The sequence below is a fragment of the Diabrotica virgifera genome, chromosome 9 (assembly GCF_917563875.1).
Source record: "Diabrotica virgifera virgifera chromosome 9, PGI_DIABVI_V3a".
Classification (NCBI taxonomy): domain Eukaryota; kingdom Metazoa; phylum Arthropoda; class Insecta; order Coleoptera; family Chrysomelidae; genus Diabrotica; species Diabrotica virgifera.
The window spans coordinates 43,672,698-43,694,315 of record NC_065451.1 but is presented as its reverse complement, the minus strand read 5'-3'; positions in this window follow the sequence as shown (position 1 = coordinate 43,694,315).

Sequence of the window (21,618 nt, the reverse complement as noted above, 5' to 3'; positions counted from 1 at the left end):
CAGTCACCACAAGTTAGTTTGTACACACCACTCTGTAGTTGCTTTCTCTTTCGGCTTTTATTGTTTTTAATATGTTTGCTTAAGTTGTTGTTAGTTCTGAAAGCTGGTGTTATTCCTTTCTTTTTTATGTATCTGGCTATTTTTGTTGTTATTTTGCCAGTATATGTGAGAGAGCAGAAGGTACTGGGTTCTTTCTGTGGTGGTGGATACACTAATTTCAAGGCTTTCTTATGGAGTTTTTGGTTTAAAATGTTGTTAACTGTTTGTTCGTTATAGCCATTGTTTACTGCTATTTGTCTAATGATATTTAGTTCTGTCTCGAAGTTATTTTTTGTCATAGGAATTTCTGTCAGTCTATGTATCATGCTATGGTAGGCTGCTAATTTGTGTTGTGTAGGATGGGATGATGAATTGTGTATAGTTGTGTCAGTATGGGTAGGTTTATGATATACGGAGAACTCATGTTTGTTGTGTAGTCTGGTAATCGTTACATCTAGAAAGTTTATGGAATTATTCTGTTCTGTTTCTATTGTGAACTCAATATTACTATGAAGTGGATTAATGTATGATAGAAATTGGTCAAGTTGTCTGTTAGTTCCTGTAAAGCAGACTAATATGTCATCCACGTATCTCCACCAATATAAGAACTGTTTAAATAAGGGGTGTTTAGAAATTGTTGTTTCAAGTTGGTTCATAAATATATCTGATAGTAATGGGCTTAGAGGATTACCCATAATAAGTCCTGCACTGTTGTTTGTGTAAATTTGATTATTGAATTCAAAATAGTCTTGATTTATGCAAATTTCAAGAAGGTGTAAAATTTCAGATGCAATGATCGGATTTGTACTATTATGTTCTAAAAGGTTTTTAACTAAAACAAAAGTTTCTGTAGGAGGAACACTAGGAAAAAGAAACTAAAAGACACTAGGAAAAAGAAAGTTTCAGAACTAACAACAACTTAAGCAAACATATTAAAAACAATAAAAGCCGAAAGAGAAAGCAACTACAGAGTGGTGTGTACAAACTAACTTGTGGTGACTGTCCGAAAACTTACATCGGTCAAACTGGCAGAACTTTTGACAAACGGATAGCAGAACACAAAAGGGCTTTCAACAATAGAAAAACAGACACTTCTACATGCGCACTTCACCTTCTAGATCATAATCATTCTTTCAATGAAGAGTTTCAAATTCTACATATTCAAAATAAAGGCCTTAAGCTATCACTTTTAGAATCAATGGAAATTAATAAATTGAAAAATACAGATATAATTCTGAATGACCAACTCGAGACAAACAGCTCCCCACTCCTCAACCTCTTCAGTTAAAGACTTAAAAAGGCAAACACATTGTAAAATATATCACTTGAGAAAGGCACTTTGCCGAAACAGCTGTAGTAATAACATAGTTGTAATAAATTTTGTGGAAGTATAGAAAAACAAATGTTTTTCAGTGTTTTATTGTGAGACTTAGAATATAGTATAGGCAACCAATTTTTCACGCTGGTATGACTGTATAGACTGTATAGCCGCTGGAAAGTTTAAAAGAAATGTTTATAAAGGTGGTCATCTCAGCATACCGACAGTCGTCAAAGGGTTAAGGCATATTGGTATGTGAGATGATTTGAAAATATGGTTCATCTTGCCGGAGGCTGCCAAAGTCAGTCTTATATGACGGAGAAGCTCAACTGTTTGGTTATCTTTTCCTATGCCAATCTCATGACTTAGGTGTTTATAGGCCATTACCTGCTCTATGGATCTTATTCCTACGCAAATTATCTTCGCCGACTACACAATGTGTCATCATCTGGATTTTAGATATATTTGAGGAGGGTCTATGCAAAACCACACGTGTCCATTAAAAGTAGTTTTGAGTTATTACACAAAAACTGTTTACATAGTAGAAATTGATATTTCATTTACTGAAAGTTTCAGTAGAAACACCTATAGGGGCATTTATTCATAAAATATTTTAAAACATTTAATTTTTTTTGAAAATAAGTGAAAAAATACCACATATATTATGGACATGTTCAATTTTACTCGAACTCTATGGACATGTGTAGTTTTGGCCGGACCGACTAATGGACAAGTGTTACTTTGAACAAAAATTTAGTAACAAAAATATTATTTCTGTTAAATAACAAAAGAACATAATTATGCAGAGAGTCCCTTAGACTAAACAAGACAAAAGCAATAATTTACAAATGTAACTTTCCACAATCAGTTTCCAAACATTCACATATCTCCTCTTCGTCGATGTCGATTGTGGTTGATTCTTCATCATTTTCTCTTTGGGGAGAATTTCCATAAATAATGTTTTTAAAAGATGCAAGCTCCGGTAATTCTTCCCATTTAATTTTCTTTTCATCGTTATTGAATTGTTTTTCCATCAACTGCTGTATGTTTTGTTTCTTCTCTTTAGTAATTTCATTTCGAAGGGGTTGCTGTTGCAGTTTGATTTTTTTTTTCAGCTTTGCCTCTTTTAACCATGGAAAGGTATGGATTCAATTCGATTTCGTATCTATAAAATTCAGTTCCCCTGTACTTCATAGTTATAGCGTTATTTTTGGTCTTAAATTTTTTTAGTTCTATGCGTTTAAAGTTTTTTATGCCTGGAATTTTGTTGTAGAGGTCATCCGTAATGTTCTTCACCGTAGAGGTCATCCGTAACTTTTCCAACATTACGATAAACTTCATTGTATTCTTCTACACTTCTGATCACATTTTTGCGTTTTAGAAATCTCTCTACCCTGCCAAATGCCCGGTCTGCTGGGAGGAAACTATGCCCTCGTATCGGAAAGTGTATTATTATATTTTGAATTGACGCAGGAGATTCTAGTAACCAGCAGGCCAAAACATGCATTATATACGAATTTTTGTTTTGGCCTGCGCAGCCATCACAAAATAATAGTATGGTTTCACAATCTGCTATATCCAAAGAGCACAGATGGTATAATAAGGCTGACACAACCTCAGTTGAACCTCGTTTTGCTTGTGACTCATCCCATGTATAAAATGAAGGATGTCTGCTTTCCATATCTACACAACAAAATGTATAAAAGTTTATTTGCCGGAGATAAAAGGCATCTTGGATAGGTGTTTTCGGAAGCGGATGGACCTGCTGCAAATCGAAAGCGAATGAAATGCTTCTTGGGGGAGACTCTTTTGCTAATTTGTAGAATGCATTTGCGCGTAACTTATGAATTCTTAAGTCGGTCATTGTTTTTGCTTTATTCTCCCCTGTTTCTTTACTAATGGCATATTTCAAGTTCAGACAAGTACCACATACGTCACATGCTAGGTGACTTAAAACCAATATTAAAGTTACGATAGAAAATATTCTTGAACATTGTAAGACTTACTTTGTATTCATTGCTTTGCGCATTGTTATACATTTGAAAAATTTTTTTGATACTTAAGTCACATGATATATAAATTCTTGAGGATTTCTTACGGCTATAATGAGTTTCGGATGCCGGTAATGAAGCTGTGAATTCTTTGCTATGAATTCTTTAACTTTGGCTCTTTTCTCAGCGCTTTTGCGTGATACTCTATCCCCACCGCGCTTTTCTTTAGGTATTTGTCCTGATTCTAGGAATTTTGCAACTGTGCGTATTCGACCAGCAGAAATATTGTAAGCAGCCATAAGAAATTTTTTACATACCGGAACAATCTTATTTTTTATACGGAAGTAATAAAAAATATGAAAGCTTTTAGGTTTAGCATTGCTTTCTTGGGTATTAACCGTTCCACGTCGCCTTTGAGGGGGGCATACTGACATAAAATGGCACAACTTCTGGTCTTGGTCTATTTTACTGACATAACCATACACTTTTTCTCTCTGTAGCTTAATCTCTTTTAAGCAAACTGAAGAACAATTTAACTTTTTGCTGTTGTGCATACAAGGACGTTTAAATTTTTTCATATTGGGATCTACATCCGCATACCTTAAAAAAAAAAGAAACACTGATAATCGCTTATCGCTATGATAAAAATAATTCCTACCTTCTAAACCTGGCTTCGTCGCGTGTTGATCTATTACTTTGCCGTTTTCTAGAACCAACGTTAATTAACCCCACAGACACATCCATATTCTAATAGTAAAACTGATGATTTAAATTATTTAACGTAACAATAATATCTCACAGTCAAACCAGAAATTTAGAGTAACACTACTCACTGCTTGCTACTTATAATTTGTAGGTTAGGTAATACAGAAACCGCGCGGAGAAATCAGGGGCCGGATTACGTACACTCGATACGCATCGTATCCGCCATGTTTTACTGTAGCGCCTTATGGGAAAACATGGCGGATACGATGCGTATCGTGTGTAGTAATCCGGGCCCAGATGTTTATGAAGGCAGGATTTAATACTGTCATATTAGGCTAATACTACCCTCTATTAGTGAATATAAAAATATAAAGCAACTCGCAAATCCGCAATACAGAAAACTGTATTATGTGGACAAGTGCAGTTTTGTAGTAGTCAATAAATTAGTCGATATGTTTTTCCAAGGACATGAGTAGTTTTGTTCGAAATATTGAATGGAATTTTGCGTTTGGACAAGTGTTGTTTTGGATGATTTTCGTATATTCCCACCTGTTTAATATGCGACAAAATGAGTTTTGCTCAATTCTGACGCCATATTCGGATTTAATTCAGGAAATTCTCATTTATTTTCAATCCCCCTTCTAGCAAGGAAAGGTAGAGCTGATTTAAAAGTTCTTTGGCCTCATCTATCCTATCAGCTATTAGTACAATATCATCTGCAAACCTCGGATGGCTATAAGCTTTTCTCCGCTTATGTTTATGTCCTTGTCGGTAAGTTTTGTCATTTTGCCCACTTACTACCTATATGTAAGTGTTCAGTATTATTCAGTTCAAGTGTTGTCAGTATTATATTACAACTACTAAAACTAAAGAAGGATCTATTAAGTATTTTGCATTTTAATAGATTCAGAATGCCATGTATTTTATGAAAATTTACCAGACGGCAACAATGTTAGTGTTGCAGATTATGTTTGTGATTCTTACGATAATAGAGAGATATCGCAAAGGCATTTTTATCACACGCTAATAGCGGAATACGCTATTTTGACATGTACGCAAGCGCAGATTGAATGTTACGTTAATACCTTAGAGTATGGAAAATTTTTTACCCTCTCCCTGGAGTGACCGCAACGAGAACGAAACTGAATCCAAAACCAAGTTAGAACCAAACACTAGTGCCAGTGGCGTATCGCGTAGGCCAGAAGAAACTATATAAAACTACATAATTAAATAATATTGCTCCTAGGTTTAGTTCAATTTTCTATTTTTATTAATTACACAATATTATGCATGGCTTACATAGAAAGATTGAAACAAATAACAGTATTTTAGTATGTTGAACTTTTATACCCACTCAAAATAAAACAGGATTAGGAATTAGGGGATGTGACGAAAGCAAACTTTTTGAATTATTGATTTATGATAGATATCTTTATTTCACATAGGTCGCAAAATTTCGGCTCCAATACTATATTTAAATAGGATTTATTTTTTCGAATTCTGAGAAAAAAGTTACAGGGGTGAAAAACTAAGAGACAATTTAGTGTGATTTTTATTTTCAAAGATCTCATTCAAAAGAAACTTTTTATTTATTCTGAGGGACTTTTAGCCCTCGGTAATAATTTAGTCTTTCATTCTGCGTTTAAATTTTTCAAAAGTATTACTTTTTTCAGTATAGGGCTTTTCATTCACAGTCATTTGTTTCGAGCTTCTGTCATGTGTCACATAATATTAATATATTTACGTCATACGTTATTGGTATATAACAATGATACAAACTAGAGACGTATGACGTAGATATATTAATATTATGTGACACATGACAGAAGCTCAAAACAAATGGCAATCGATGAAAAGCCCTATAGGGCTTTTCATTCACAGTCATTTGTTTCGAGCTTCTGTCGTGTGTTACATAATATTAATATATCTACGTCATACGTTATTGGTATATAACAATGATACAAACTAGAGACGTATGACGTAGATATATTAATATTATGTGACACATGACAGAAGCTCGAAACAAATGGCAATCGATGAAAAGCCCTATAGGGCTTTTTATTCACAGTCATTTGTTTCGAGCTTCTGTCATGTGTCACATAATATTAATATATCTACGACATACTTTATTGGTATATAACAATAATACAAACCAAAGACGTATGACGTAGATATATTAATATTATGTGACACATGACAGAAGCTCGAAACAAATGGCAATCGATGAAAAGCCCTATAGGGCTTTTTATTCACAGTCATTTGTTTCGAGCTTCTGTCATTTGTCACATAATATTAATATATCTACGACATACTTTATTGGTATATAACAATAATACAAACCAAAGACGTATGACGTAGATATATTAATATTATGTGACACATGACAGAAGCTCGAAACAAATGACAATCTATGAAAAGCCCTATTGGAAAAAAATGAACACCATGTCAGTGGTAATATTTTCCAAATTGAATATTCGCTATCTTTGTCGTACAACGCACTCAGTCGAACAGAATGTGCTGACAAGACAGCGGCAATTTTAGATATTTGACACGGCTTTAGGAATAATAATAACGTTTGATCCAAAATTATTGTCACCATAGGTGGCTCTCAACGACAGAAATAGATATACAGTGCATGTCTGTTCTTAATTCAGATATACTACTTTCCAGTTTACGTTAACTTTGCAGTGCACGTCAACTTAACAAGAAAAGTTAGGTTATGTAGAGATGTTGGTGGTGGACATATACAGCATCCTGTTTGATTTTATTTATTACTGTTACTTATAATTGTGTTAATTCTTTTTATTTTAGATTAAAGTTCTGTGTTAAAGGCTTTGACTGATTTTTTATGTTTTATAACGTTAATCAAAATTAATTGATACAAATTCAGATTAAAACAAGACATACGTAATTTTTTGCACGGCTAGCTTTGATCCAATAATTGTGTATCGCTCGTTATCTTGAGTTGTTTATTAAATAATATTTATAGTGTATTGGCTAAAGAATTTAAGACGTGACATTAATAAAAAGTTATTTATTGTTTATTATTTACGGAAGATCCCAAGAAGAGACTACACGAGGGTATATATTGTGATATAAGCATTTTGTTGTTAAAGATATTCAAAATTTATCTAAGCGTTCCATAGTAACAATATATTATTAAAAAAATCACTTTTCCTCTTTTCTCGATTAAGTATTATCTTTTATGGCATAGTATATAAATTATTATAATCACTGAATACATAGTTAGTGAAAAATTGTCATATTAATTAATTGAATTAATAATTTAAGCGATGATACAAGTAACAGTTATCCAAGAACATTCAAAAGTCATTTCAAGTTAATGGTGACAATGTCATTGTCAAGTAATGTTTATGTACGTATCCATACCAGTGAAAACTTTACTACATATAATTTGCCGTGTAAAAAAAGAAAAAGTAGAGATAGCCGTAAAATATTTGCGCCTGTGCTCTTAAATAATTTTTTTACATATAAACAAAATAAAATCAAGCAATAAAATGTTTAACAATAAAAAAAGTCAATAATATGTAATAACAATATACGCTATTAATTCCATTTTCGAAGTTGCCACAATATATTTTATAATTTCATTGATTTCGTACCGTTTCGTACCTACACCACTGGTAAAATGGTGATTTTTTATGTTACTTTTAATTTTACATGTAAATTTTTCTCATTTTATAACTTAACCATGTAATTTTAATTATGTAATAAGGTACATTGAAGTGTTAATTTTCAAATTATTAACCATTTAAAAGGCAATATCTAAGAATATAGGAGTATTTATTGAATTTTCATCTACGCACACATAACAGAAATATTTATTTACCTGTAAAATGTAATTCGCACTTATTTCCTGCTGCTGTCGCTTTTACAACCGTAAGCCGAACACATCACCACTATAAAGAGTTAAAAAAATTGCTAGTTTTTACTCAGAAATCGCACAAAAATCACTAATAAAACAAGTGACGTCAAATCTCAATGAGAACCAACCGTATTAAAATAAGGATTCACTTTCGTTCGAAAAACAGATTGCGTGTTAGATCTCCAGAGAGAGAAAAAATTTTCCATGCTCTAAGGTTAATACCGAATAACGTGTCCCGCTATTTAGGTCGAAATAAGGGACGGTAATAACGTTAACGCTAATTTGACATTTGGGATGAAACATAAAAATAATTTATAGAATAAATATTTTATAAAGTAAAAATTGTGAATCATCTTGTTTCCTGTGTTGAAGAAATCGTGTGTTCTTATTTTGTCTACAATAGACTACTTTTTGTGGTTAGGATATTAGTTATTCAGATATTTTATATTATTTTTATACTGATTATTTATATTTATTGTTGGTTAAATAATTAAAATTAAAATACAAGTCAACCTGCTCAGTATCCAAATTCATTTTTCAATAAAAAAACATTTATAGTATTCGTCAACACTAATTTCTAAATCCTGTACATATCCTGTACAAAATTGGCAAATATATAATTAAAAAAACCTTTTTTTTTATTTACCCACTGACCATACAAAGGGAACCATACCAGGTAACACATTATTGTTATCGATAGTTGGGCCCATTTGTATGGTCAGTGGGTAAATAAAAAAAGGTTTTTTTAATTATACATTTGTTCTAGCTTCGTTGGAATTTCTGTTCAAAATTTGTTCTAGCTTCGTTGGAGCTGCTGGTTTATAATGTACGTGAGGACTTTATATGCCCTACATAATAGAGAAATTCCTCGGTAGTATTTGCACTGGAGGTTGTCACCTTTTTTATAGATCGGGCATACTATAATTTGCTCCAGTCGTCGGGTATTTTCTCTTCTTGCCTTATGTCTTTTATGAGTGCGTGGATATGACTAGTTAGGTGGTCGCCACCTACCTTATACATACAGTTCTCATAGCATTTAGTCAAGTCCCGGATTTTTATTGCTCTTCTGTGCCTTAATAGCTTCGAGAACTTCCTCTATGGTTGGAGCTTTTACTTTATTCTCTTGTACGTAGTTCGTGCCCATTTCATCTTCCATATTTCCTTGTGTTCCAAGTAGGGTCCGAAAATAATGCTTCCACGTTTCTCTGACTTTCTGTTGATCACTGATTCCATCTTGCGACTTAAAATGATATTATGTATGTCCTTTTAGTGTTGTTCTTGTTATGTACATTTTATGTGTTTAATTGCTTTTCTCTACCACTTGTCTGCGTTCGTCATCAAACAGGTTCCTCTTCTCTCGTTTTTCTTGTTTCCCACGGTGGACGCTGCTGCTGTCAGTACTGCTGTTTTGATATTACCCCATTTGCCCTCTATGGAGAGTAGTTCTAGCATCCCTAACTCATTTGCAACTTGTTTGAATGTCTTCTTACATTTTCAGTTTTTTCAGGTCCAATTTGTTTGTTCTTTGTTGTCTTTCGTTTCTTTCTCTGTTAACTCTGCACCTAAATTTAGTTTGTAGTAAAAGATCGTCTGATGCACAGAATGCTTCTCGTCGTCTTCTTACTTTGAAGATACTTCTGGCTGCCCTTTTGGCTGTACCACCGGTTGTAGTGAAGTCCAGAATTCTGGAACCCTGTATCAGCTTATAAAGTTCTAGTGGGTGGGTGCCATATATACTTGGAGTCACTTCGATGTCTCCAAAAATTGATTGCTTCCTCCGATCCAATGTCTCACAGTCATTACTGATATGGTCGACTGTTTCAGGTTATCTGTTACAGAGTCTGCAGCTCAAGTCTCCATGAAACAGCTCCATTATATGAAGGTGACCCTTAAGACCCTTAACTGGCGAATGCCTAGTGAGGAAACCTGTTATGACTCTGAGCTGATTCCTACTTCTTTTCAGCATTAATTCAGTTCTATTAGCTCATACCCGTCCGACATACATTTTGCTATGTGTTTGACCTGGTATACTCTCCCAATATGAGTTGTGTTGGCTTCGGATCCAGGCTTTTTTACGTTCGCGGACGATGCTTTTTGGCACTCCCACGGCCGTCTCTGGACCCAGGTATTTTGTAGCTGATGCTCTCCTGGGAAGTGTATCACCTCTTTCATTGTAAATGATCTTTACTTTGAGAGATTAGTATTGCTTCGTCTGCATAGCAGACATATTTTAAATTGTTTTTCTCCCATTTGGTATCCTTTTTTAGTTCTTTTTTTTTATTATTTCATCCATGATCAGGTTGAACAATGAAGGACTCAAGGACTCCGCCTGTCTTATCCCATTGTCGGCTTCAATTGGGCCAGTTAGTTCAGCTTCTACTTTTATTGTGTTTTTCTGGTAGATGTTTTCGATCGTTTTAATTATTCCTAGAAGTACGTCTCTTGAGTATAATAAATGGATAACGTCCTTTAATTTAACCCTGTCAAATGCATTATTAAGGTCCACGAAACATTAATATGCCGTAAAATAAAAATGTATACCATTTTTATTCAGTTGCAATGTGAAGGCAAATCTTACTCTTCAATTAGAATACGGAGCGCAGTCCAGTCCTCTGAATCGCGATTTTCGGCTCTTATTGGAGCCTCATCGGAAAGAACGTAGGCACTGTTTTCCATACCCTAATTGACTAGCGTCGAGAGTTTTTCCCACCCATTGCAACTGAAGTAAAGGTATTAGGTGACTAGCGTCATCTGGCAATTGAAAGATGAAGTTAGTTTTCAATCCTAATAGCAAAATTAATAATATTGAAAATATTAAAAATATTACTAAAAGATTTTTAAATTGAAAACTTATTGGTACATTTCCCTGGTGACACCTCCAAGGCTTCTACAATTTGCAAGCCACATGGATGCTGCAGTGAAGACAAAGGGAAGGAATTCTACACTATGCAATTCACATCCCCATCTGCTGCAGCTCAGTGTCACCTTGGAGGTGTCACCAAGGAAATGTACCAATAAGTTTTCAATTTAAAAATCTTTTAGTAATATTTTTAATATTTTCAATATTATTAATTTTGCTATTAGGATTGAAAACTAACTTCATCCTTCATCTATTAATATGCCGGTTTGTTGTATTCTTACGATTTTTTTAACTTGCATCATTATAAATATAGTGTCAGTGCATGATCTTCCCGACCTAAAACCTTCTTGTTCTTCTACTAATGTAATAATTTCATTCAGTTTGTTTGTTATCACTTTGGTTGTTAATTTTAATATTGTGTAATAAGTTAATTCCTCTGTAATTCTCCGGATCCGATTTGTCTCATTTTTTGAAGAGAGGTATTAGGATGCTTGATCCCTATTCTTGTGGTATTTTGTTTTGTTCTATTAATTTTTCTATTAGTTTTAATAGGTGGAGTCACCCACTCTGGGAGTCAATTCTAGAGAATGATCGTTCCCTGAGCGTACACGCTCAAGAACGAATGAAATTTAACGTATAGTTCCCGCAATGTTAATTCTCGAGGATGTTTTTAACTACTCGCTCCGATGAACAAATTCGCTCATTTTAACAGATCTATAGATTTTGCATCGTGGTAAATATTATTGAAAAGTTTGTGTTCCATGTGATAAAACTGTTTCTGTGTCAACTTGATTTGTCACATTCATTCACCAATATTGAAATATATTACATTATGAAAATGGAAAATGATTTCAGTTTAATAATTAGTAAAAGTCAGTAAATTTTCAATTTATTTCTTTAATTGTGAAAATAATTCATAATAATATAAAAGTACTAATTAAATCTTATTCTACTAATTCAGGGTCAATTCTCAGGCCATACCTTGTGGTATATTATAAATAAATTCTGACCTAATAGGTAAAATGACCTAGATCTTAAAAAAAGATTTCGTGGCACATTTTGGTAGTTGTATTGAATATTGATTCCAAATAAGTTCATCATATGTAGCGCCTGGATAACGTGTATTTTAATTCATTATCTTGTAATTACTACATATATCTAAAAGTATCTTATTTACTGTACCAATCAATTTTTGAAACAATGTAAAATTACCAGGAATCTAACCTAAATCTATCATAAAAATGTCTTTTGCGGCCGTCTTCCACTAAAATTTCAGCTTACCTCACAACACTCATCATATTTTCTAATATCAAATCTTCCACATTCATTTTCCCAAAATCTTAGTTACAACAAAAAACAGAGTTGAGGTTAAGAAGAACGCCCTTACTATTATCGAACGTATGATAAAGACCACTCGTTGTCGAACGATCACTTTGAGCGATGATTTCGAACTAATCGTTCAAGATTCATTCCTCCAGAATTGCATTTTTTAGAAACGTTCGCTCATTACGTCACGAACGTATACGTTCAGCGAACGATCGTTCTCGAGAATTGACTCCCTGTAGTCGTTCATTTAAAACAATGGTTTACTGCAATTGAACACCGGTGGTGGACACCGTCGTCAGACACCAATATCTTAGTCTGAAAGATTTCATATCAAAAATTAAACTAAATCTTTTCATCAAAATTGAATAACCATTTTAAATTTCGTTTCAAAACGAAAATAAAGCCGCATCATATTCTAGTCCAATCAGAGAGTGCAGCAAGCACCTCTACGGGTTTCGAAACTTATTAGTCTCTCATTAGGGGGCACATAAGCTGTTCTCTCTGATCCAACCAAAACAAACCCCGGCGTGCAGTCACGGATTGCAACGAACGAAATGGCATAGATGCCCTAGCGGCAACTGCTAGCAAAAGACTAAGTTTTCAATCCAATGACATATAAAACAAAATAATGCTATTCTACATCCCACCAGACTGAAAACAATGGGAACCTTCTCTGGTTACACCTCCGAGGCTTCTACAATTTGCAAGCCCTAACGGATGCTGAGACTAAGGAAGATGATTATCGTTGGAAATTTACCGCGCTGAGCAGATGGGACGTGAATTATAAATTGGAAAATACCCTCATCTTTCTTAGTCTCAGCATCCGTTATGGCTTGCAAATTGTAGAAGCCTCGGAGATGTAACCAGAGAAGGTTCCCATTGCTTTCAGTCTTTTGGGATGTAGAATAGCAGTATGCTGTTTTTATGCCATTAGATTGAAAACTTAGTCTTTTGCTAGCAGTTGCCGCTAGGATATCTATGCCGTTTCGTTCGTTGCAATCCGTGACTGCACGCTGGGGTTTGTTTTGGTTGGATCAGAGAGAGCAGCATATGTGCCTCCTGATGAGAGATTAATAAGTTTCGAAACCGGTAGAGGTGCTTGCTGCACTCTCTGATTATACTAGAATATTATGCGGCTTTATTTTCGTTTTGCAACTAAATTGAAAATGGTTATTCATTTTTGATTTACATGTTTACTCTGATTGGAGTACGAAGGGAACCATTCTGGTTGGAACTTTGCCGCGCTGAGCAGATGGGACGTGAATTATAAATTGTAAAATACCCTCATCTTCCTTAGTCTCAGCATCCGTATGGCTTGCAAATTGTAGAAGCCTCGGAGGTGTAACCAGAGAAGGTTCTCATTGTTTTCAGTCTGGTGGGATGTAGAATAGCATTATGTTTTTTTTAATCTTTTCAATTGTGGATTGATATCATAAGTTTTGTGGATGGATATCACGAACTATCTGTTTATAAAGATAAAAACCCATATTATTCTGCAGCACAGGAGACACTTACCTGTAATATACGTATACCGTATACTGTAAAGACACTAAGAGAATTATTGATTTTCATATTGCGGGGTCCAATGAAGCATCAGATTCTATATAAAATACAACAAATGGCTGCTTTTCAATCGGACGTCAGCACGTCACAACTTATATTATTCGGAAAACACGCAATAACGACAATGCACATCTGCTTTTAATTTTCATAAATAATCCTACAGTTCCGGCCAAAAAGGGAAAAACTGGCTAAAAATTTTATGAAAATGATAAATACAATCCGCACTAAATTACCAACGATTTGTTTTTGTCGGCTATAAATTCTCTCTTCGTGCATTGAATACTCGTAAAATGTTTGATGTAAATGATTTAATCTTGTGGAATTATGGCTTGCGTATTTATTGTAAAATACAAAAGTGCCTTCAATTACGAGTACAACGGTTAGTCCATTCTTTCACGGTTTTTGCTCTAAATTTTAAAGAACCGCTTGGATTGACATGAAATTTGGCATACGCATAGCTTACATGTCAAAGAAAAAAAGTGATATTGTGCCGATGTGTGCTTTGGCACTGGGGGTGACTTTCACACCCTCTTGGGGGTGAAAAAATATAAGTCCAAAATAGGTCCGGAAATAAATAAACTGACTAATTTTAAGTAACTTTTGTTCTATAGTAGTGGAGTCACTGAAGGTGGATATGAGCTATTACCTCCGATTTCGTTGAACCTCCATCGATTTGCCTGAAAATTGGTGAGTGGTTAGAGGATATCTCAAGGAACAAAGGTGATATGGTGCCAACTTGCGCTTTTACCCTGGGGGTGGATGCCACCCCTTCTTGTGGGTGAAAATTATTTTATTAAAATTAATCCCATAATTCGATAGAGGGACAAATTTCAAGCAAAATTTGTTATATAAAGTTATTAAAATAAATCAAAACTTTTTGAGTTACTAAAGATCAAAGATTTTAATTTTTCTTGAGAAAAATGCATGCTTTTAACCAATTTTTCATCAATAACTCAAAAAGTGTAAGTTTTTACAAAAAAGATAATATTATCAAAATTGAAGCTAATAAAAAATGAAATAAATCCCTTTCTGGAAAAACCTTTTAGTGTTAACTAAAAGTGAGTTATAGGTAATTGAATGTATATTTTTTTCGGCGAGTAGAAAACTCTAAGTATTCAAGCTGAAATAATGGGAAATTTATGCATTTTATAACATAAACTTATTTAACATTTGTCAAAGTACTTAAAAGTATCTATCAAATGAGCCCCCGAACATGTTGATAACGTTAAAATTTATGATCCAAAATTTTTTCAAAATTTATCTTTTAAAAATTTTTCCAAAAAATGTTATGGTTTTTTTTTAATAACTCCGTTCGTGTTTACAATATAAGGTTCATGTAAAAACTGTTTGAAAGTTAATTCCAACTGATATTTAAGCACGTTGATCCTAATCTTTTAAACCCCTTACTTTTTTAAAAATAAAAGGTTAAATGACCCCGGCTGCATGGTCCCCACAGCAAAATTTAAGATTTAAACGTTTCTATCTCGGTTAGGTTTTACCCTATAGAAATAGTAAAACAGGTAAAATATTTGGCACATAAAAACTAAAATTTGGTTTTATATAATTTTTTATGTATATTGAGTATTTTTGGAGTTATTATCAAAAGAATATAAGAATTAAAATAATTTTCAAAATTATGATTTTTTAAATTATACCTTTTTTCAAAAATATGCATTCTGAAACGGTCAAAATTATCTAAAACATTACTTTTGCTAATATAAAGAAGTTCTTTTAAAGATTGCTATAAATTTTAATCTTTGTGGAAATGGCGTATGTTTTATTTTTCACTTTTTCCTAAAAAATTCGAAACAGTTCTTTTATTTTCATTATAACTTGCTTAATTTTGACGCTATTACCTTGTTCTGAAGGCCATTTGATAGGTATTCCGAAGTAATTTGACAAGTGTTTAGCAGGAATATTTTATACATTGCATCGTTTTCCCGTTATTTAAGCTTGAATACTTAGATTTTGAGTACTCGTCGAAAAAAATACACATTGAATTGCCAATAACTCACTTTGAGCTAAAATGAGTTTAGTTCTTTGTGTAAGGAATGTATTCAATTTTTTATTATCTTATATTTCAGTAATAATAACTTTTTTGTAAAAGCTTATAATTTTTTATTTATAGGTGAAAAACCGATTTAAAACATGCCTTTTTTCACGAAAAAATAAAATCCTTGGGCTTTAATAACTCAAAAAGTGTTGATTTATTTTAATAACTTTATATAACACATTTTGCTTATAATTTGTCCCTCTATCGACTTATGGTATTATTTTTAATAAAATAATTTTCACCCCTGATAAGGGGTGGCATTCACCCCCAGGGTAAAAGCGCAAGTTGGCATCATGACACCTTTGTTCCTTGAGGTATCCTCTAATTACTCACCAATTCTCATGAAAATCGATGGAGGTTCAACGAAATCGGAGGTGAAAACCTTCAGTGACTGCACTATAGAGCTTTTTCGCCAAGTCAACATTTTTCGAGTTATTTGCGAGTGAATATGTTCATTTTTTAACAAAACAACTACATTTTTAGACGGTTTTTCGCAAATAACACGAAAAGTAAGTATTTTGTCAAAATAATGTTCATAGCAAAAATATAGCCTGTAAAAAAGTAAAAAAAATGGTGTACGCATTAGGTCTCTGGATCTCGTAAAACCAGAGTTATAGCCAATGAAAAATAGATTTATATTTACCAAATTTCAAATAAAATATTTCGAAGTGAAATATCCAAAAAATTAAGCACTTTTTGGGGAAAACCCATTATAACTTTTTTAAAGTGTTTAAAAGAAGATTTATTTCTGTTTTTATGAAAAGTTTCTAGCATTAAATTAAAGCATGTTACGCTCAAAATAAAAGTTGGTCCCTTTTGTTTTGGCAAAAAAATCGGGAAGACCACCCCCTAATTAGCAACTTAAATGAAATTAATTGTTAGCGCTCCGCAAGTTATTTTACCTATGTTGTATTTATATGATCAGTAAGTTTCATCGATTCAAAGTGCTTATTTTGGAAAAAATTTGGTTTTAAAGTAAAATTTTTAAAAATTTTAATTTTGAAAAATATGCTTTTTTTCAAAAAAACTTAAAAATTGTTAGAGATACCAAAATTATCCAAAAACAAAATTAGTCAGCATTGCTTTTCTGAATATCATGTATTTTTTTGTTTTTCTGTTAGACAAAAATTGATTAAGATTTGTTGTTTCTAAATTTGCATACATTCGTGATCAGTGATTCGTTCAACCCCTTTTAACTACAGCCCTTTCAAAAATAAGGACTTTGAACCGGTGAAACTTACAGATCATATAAACAATACATACACGAGTCAAGAAACTTGTGAAGTCGTAACGAATAAGTTCATTTAAGATATTAATTAGGGGGTGATTTTCCCGATTTTTTTACCAAAAAAAAGGGACTAACTTTATTTTGAGCGTAACTTGTTTACATTTGATGCTAGAAATTTTTTTATAAAACAAAAATGAAGCTTTTTTAAACACTTTAGATAAGTTGTAATGAGTTTTCCCCGAAATGTGCTTCATTTTTGGTTATTTCACGTTAAAGTATTTCATTTGGAATTTGACGAATATGAACCTATTTTTAATTAGATATAAGTCTGCTTCTGCTAGGTATAGAAACGAGATATATACACCATTTTTTTTTTAATTTTACAGGCTATATTTTTACTTTGAACGTTTTTTCGACAAAATACTTACTATTTGAGTAATTTGCAAAAAACCGTCTAAAAGCGTGGTTGTTTTGTTGAAAAAATGAACATATTCACTGGCAAATAACTCGAAAATTATTGACTTAGTGATAAAACTCTATAGAACAAAAGTTACTTAAAATTAGTCATTTCCTGACTTACTTTGGACGAATACTTTTTCATCCCCAAGAGGGGGTGAAAACCACCCCCAGGGGTCGTATTTTCGAATTCAATAGAATATTTTCGCATACGTGTTAACTCGAATGAAAAATTTCGTATACGAACGTGAATGTGTATTTTTGAACGTCCTTCGAAATGTTATACGTATACGAGCAGAATTTGCACCGGCAACACTGCAAATTCGAATAACATTGAACTTATTTGTCATCTGAAGAGTCACAATGTTGCCATATTTGTTTGGTCTATTTCTTGTATAATGTACAAGACTGTCTTAACTGGGATATAATGTATAAGAATAAGATTGTATAAGAACGTTTAATGTATAAATATAACGACTTTTAGTCTGAACAAATTATAAAAAAGGCCATTTTTGGGAGAAAAGTTGTTTAGAAGTTATTTTAAGTGTAATCGAATAATTAAGATTGCATAGGTATACAGTAGAACCCCGATTATCCGTGCTCCTCGGGACCGAAGGGTGGCACCGATAATTGAAAAGCACGTATAATCCGAACATGTATTCCTTTTGTATAATACATATGTACGTATACACATACATATGTACCTACCATCAAAAATTAGAGAAAAAAATAAATCTTTCATTATGAGTCTCTCTTTCGTCATATAGAGTTTCTGTCAAATGATTTACGATGACGCTATTTTAATAAAACCTCAAAAACGCAACTTAAGTAATAGAAAATCATAGCACGGATAATCCGCACCCGGATAATCGGGGTTCTACTGTATTAGAAATATAAATTTGCAAAGTCCGCAGAAAGTGTGCCATTTTGTTTAATATTATTTTTATATCCAGTATTTACACTGATACTTTACTATTTACGTTTCAAAACTTTACTTCAAAGCGATTTTTTAAATGCACCTTTAGTATGAAAAAATTGAGGATATGGCAACGGTGTCACATGTCAAGTTCGGAGCTTAGGTCCAATGCTAAAATGCGTACAAGTTAGGTTAGGTTATATTTTCAAGGCATGATCGTACAACATATCCTTTCTTTCTATTACAGAATTATTTAAACCAGCCATTGAAAATAAATTTCAATGTAAAAATTTTGTAGACAACAACACAATTAACACTCAGCTAAAACTATCATGACAGCTGAAATGACCTTGAAATGAAACAATAATTCGTATACGAGCATCACGATTCGAATGGTTCATACGTTCATACCCATTCGAGTCGCCGTATACGAAAAAATTCGTACACGAAATATTCGAAAATACAAGACACCGGATTTCAAGCGAAATTCTTCTAATTTCGTATGCGAAATATGCTCGAATGAATTCGAAAATAGGACCCTAGGGCAAAAGCACATATCGGCACAATATCACTTTTTTTCTTGGACTTGTTAGCTATGTGTATGCCAAATTTCATGTAAATCCAAGCGGTTCTTTAAAATTTAGAGGTTTTGCAATATTTTACCGTTAAAGAACGTACTAGGTAGCAAACTACACTGACCCGTGAAAGTATCCGGACACTTAATTTATTTTAACCACTTAATGGTAGGGTTTGTCTGTGAAATGAGGTCACAAAAAACAGGTTTTTTTGTATTTATTTTTAATATTGATAAAGTAGAAGTCTTAATACAAACTTAAACAAATAATAAAAAATTAAATATAGTTAATTTTATGAAAAATTAAAATTGTACGATAAATCTTTTATCTATATTTATATTTTTACCTGGAACAATACCTTTTCGCCCGTTTGTATTTGCTAGAGCAACGAAGATACGATATAGTGCTGTCTTGGCAATGGTGTCATGTTTGTTTTTTCCTACTAATTCACTTTCATTAGACATCTCTTACGATAAAATCGGACCAATAACAATGCAGATACGATATATTGCAGTTTTGGTAATGTCAATGTGTTTGTTTTTTATCCCAACATATTCGCTACCCCCTCCACTTTAATTTAAGGTCTCGAACGTTAAAATTTATACAAATAATAATAGAGTTACAATATAGTGTCCTCTTGGTAATAAAATTTTGTTTGTTTTCTATCTCTATGTATTAAATATCCACTACGCTTTCATTTGACGTCTAGTACATCAAAATCATATCAATGACAACGAATATACGATATAGTGCTCTTTTGACAATACCATTGTTTTTGAACATTTCTCTGTTAGCCTCGATATCCCCTTCCTTTTCAAGTAACGCCTCAAACGTAACAATCGGACTAATAAGAGCGATACAGTTTTATATAGCTCCGATATTTTAAAACTCTCCATTCTTTCAAAGTTATATGGGTCTACTCTAGCATTTTGCCCTATTCTATCTCTTTCCTTTTGTCTGTTGATGCACATGTATTTGGTATTTTTGAGGTCGTTGAAAACGAATATCATGTCAACAATGATCTATGAGGTACCTGGTGCCAAGAAGGAGACTTGAGTCCTGGAGTTTTATAAATATTATAAAAAAAAGCAGGTTGTACTGGGCACTAAGTGCCTCAGAGACCATAGCCGACCTCTTATTTTTGTTCAGAGATTCAAAAAGTGCCCGACTAGTGAGTTTGCACTAATTTTCTATCGAATTTTCACAAAACTACAGAGATTGAAGCCCTTTCTGGGAACTGGGTACTTCGGAGATCATAGCTGTCATGATACTCGTATTCAGCGACCCCAAGAATGTTTCTTTCATTGATTATCCTTTTGATTTCTTCACTCCACCATTCTGTCCTCTTAATAAGTTTGTTAAATTTTCTATACCGCATATTTCTTTCGCCTTTTTGGCTTATTGCTCTTTTGAATATTTTTGAATATTTGAATATCCTTAGGACGCTTATCCTTTTTCTCTTCCTCTTCTTGTCTACACTTCTCCTTGACTTATCACTCTCATTACCTACGATCCTCCTTTTATAAAAATCAACGTGGTAGACTAAGAGCCGCTATAGGTGAAATTTCTTAATCATTTTAGGCACGATGGGAACCTATAAGTTAAATAGTAGAACCTAAAAGAAAACGTTTGAACACTGTGCCGTCACTTTTCAGTGGCACATGCGTTTACAGTGGCGCATCAAACTTTTCTTATGGACGGGATACATAAATTAAAAAATACCCTCCTTCATTACAAGAATTAAATATTTTTCATTTTTTTCATTTTTTTAAGTTCTATGTGATTAAGACATAAGATTCATCGTAATTTTAACTCACCACCCCCTTCTCCCTGCCAGCCCCCACCATCAAAAACTTTATTTTTCGATTTTATTTTTTTTTTTGGTTTGATGCAATCCATTTTTAAAATTTCAAAAAATTCACACGCATAGTTAAGGCTTTTATAAAACACGTCTATTGTTTATAGATCTGTAGGTTAAGTGTACATAACTTCAAAAAATTTTTAAAATTTTTTTTTTGGAAAAAAGTATTTAACTTTTTTTTGGGAATAGTTGCAGATCTAATTTTTTCTTATTCTTGTGTATTTTATCAAACACTATATTTCTGATTTTTTTCAGATTTTTCTGTAACGCTGGTCACCTTCAAAAATCAAAAAAACTGTTTTTAAGGGGGTTTTGGGGGGTTTGAACGTGTCTCTCTCATTTTTAAATACTCTAAAGGACTCAGTTACTTCAAGTTATATATAACCTATAAAAACGAAATTGATTTGATATATTATGAATTCTATAAAATAGGGAAAATCCCCAAAAACCCCCAAAAAACAGCTTTTTGGATTTTTGAAGGTGGCGAGCTTTACGAAAAAATCTGAAAAAAAAAATAGAAATATAGTGTTTGATAAAACACACTAAGAAGTAAAAGACTAAGAAAAAATTAGACCTGCAGCATTTCCTCAAAAAAAGTTATACGCTTTTTTGAAAAAAAAAAAATTTCTTTTAATTTTTTGAGGTTATGTACACTCTACCTATGGGTCTATAAAAAATAGACATGCTTTATAAAAGCCTCAGCTATGCGTGTGAATTTTTTGAAATTTTAAAATTGAACAAAAACAAATAAAAACCAAAAATGAAGTTTTTGATGGTGGGGGTAGGGGGTAGGGGCAGGTGGGTTAAAATTACGCTGAATCTTATGTGTTAATTACATAGA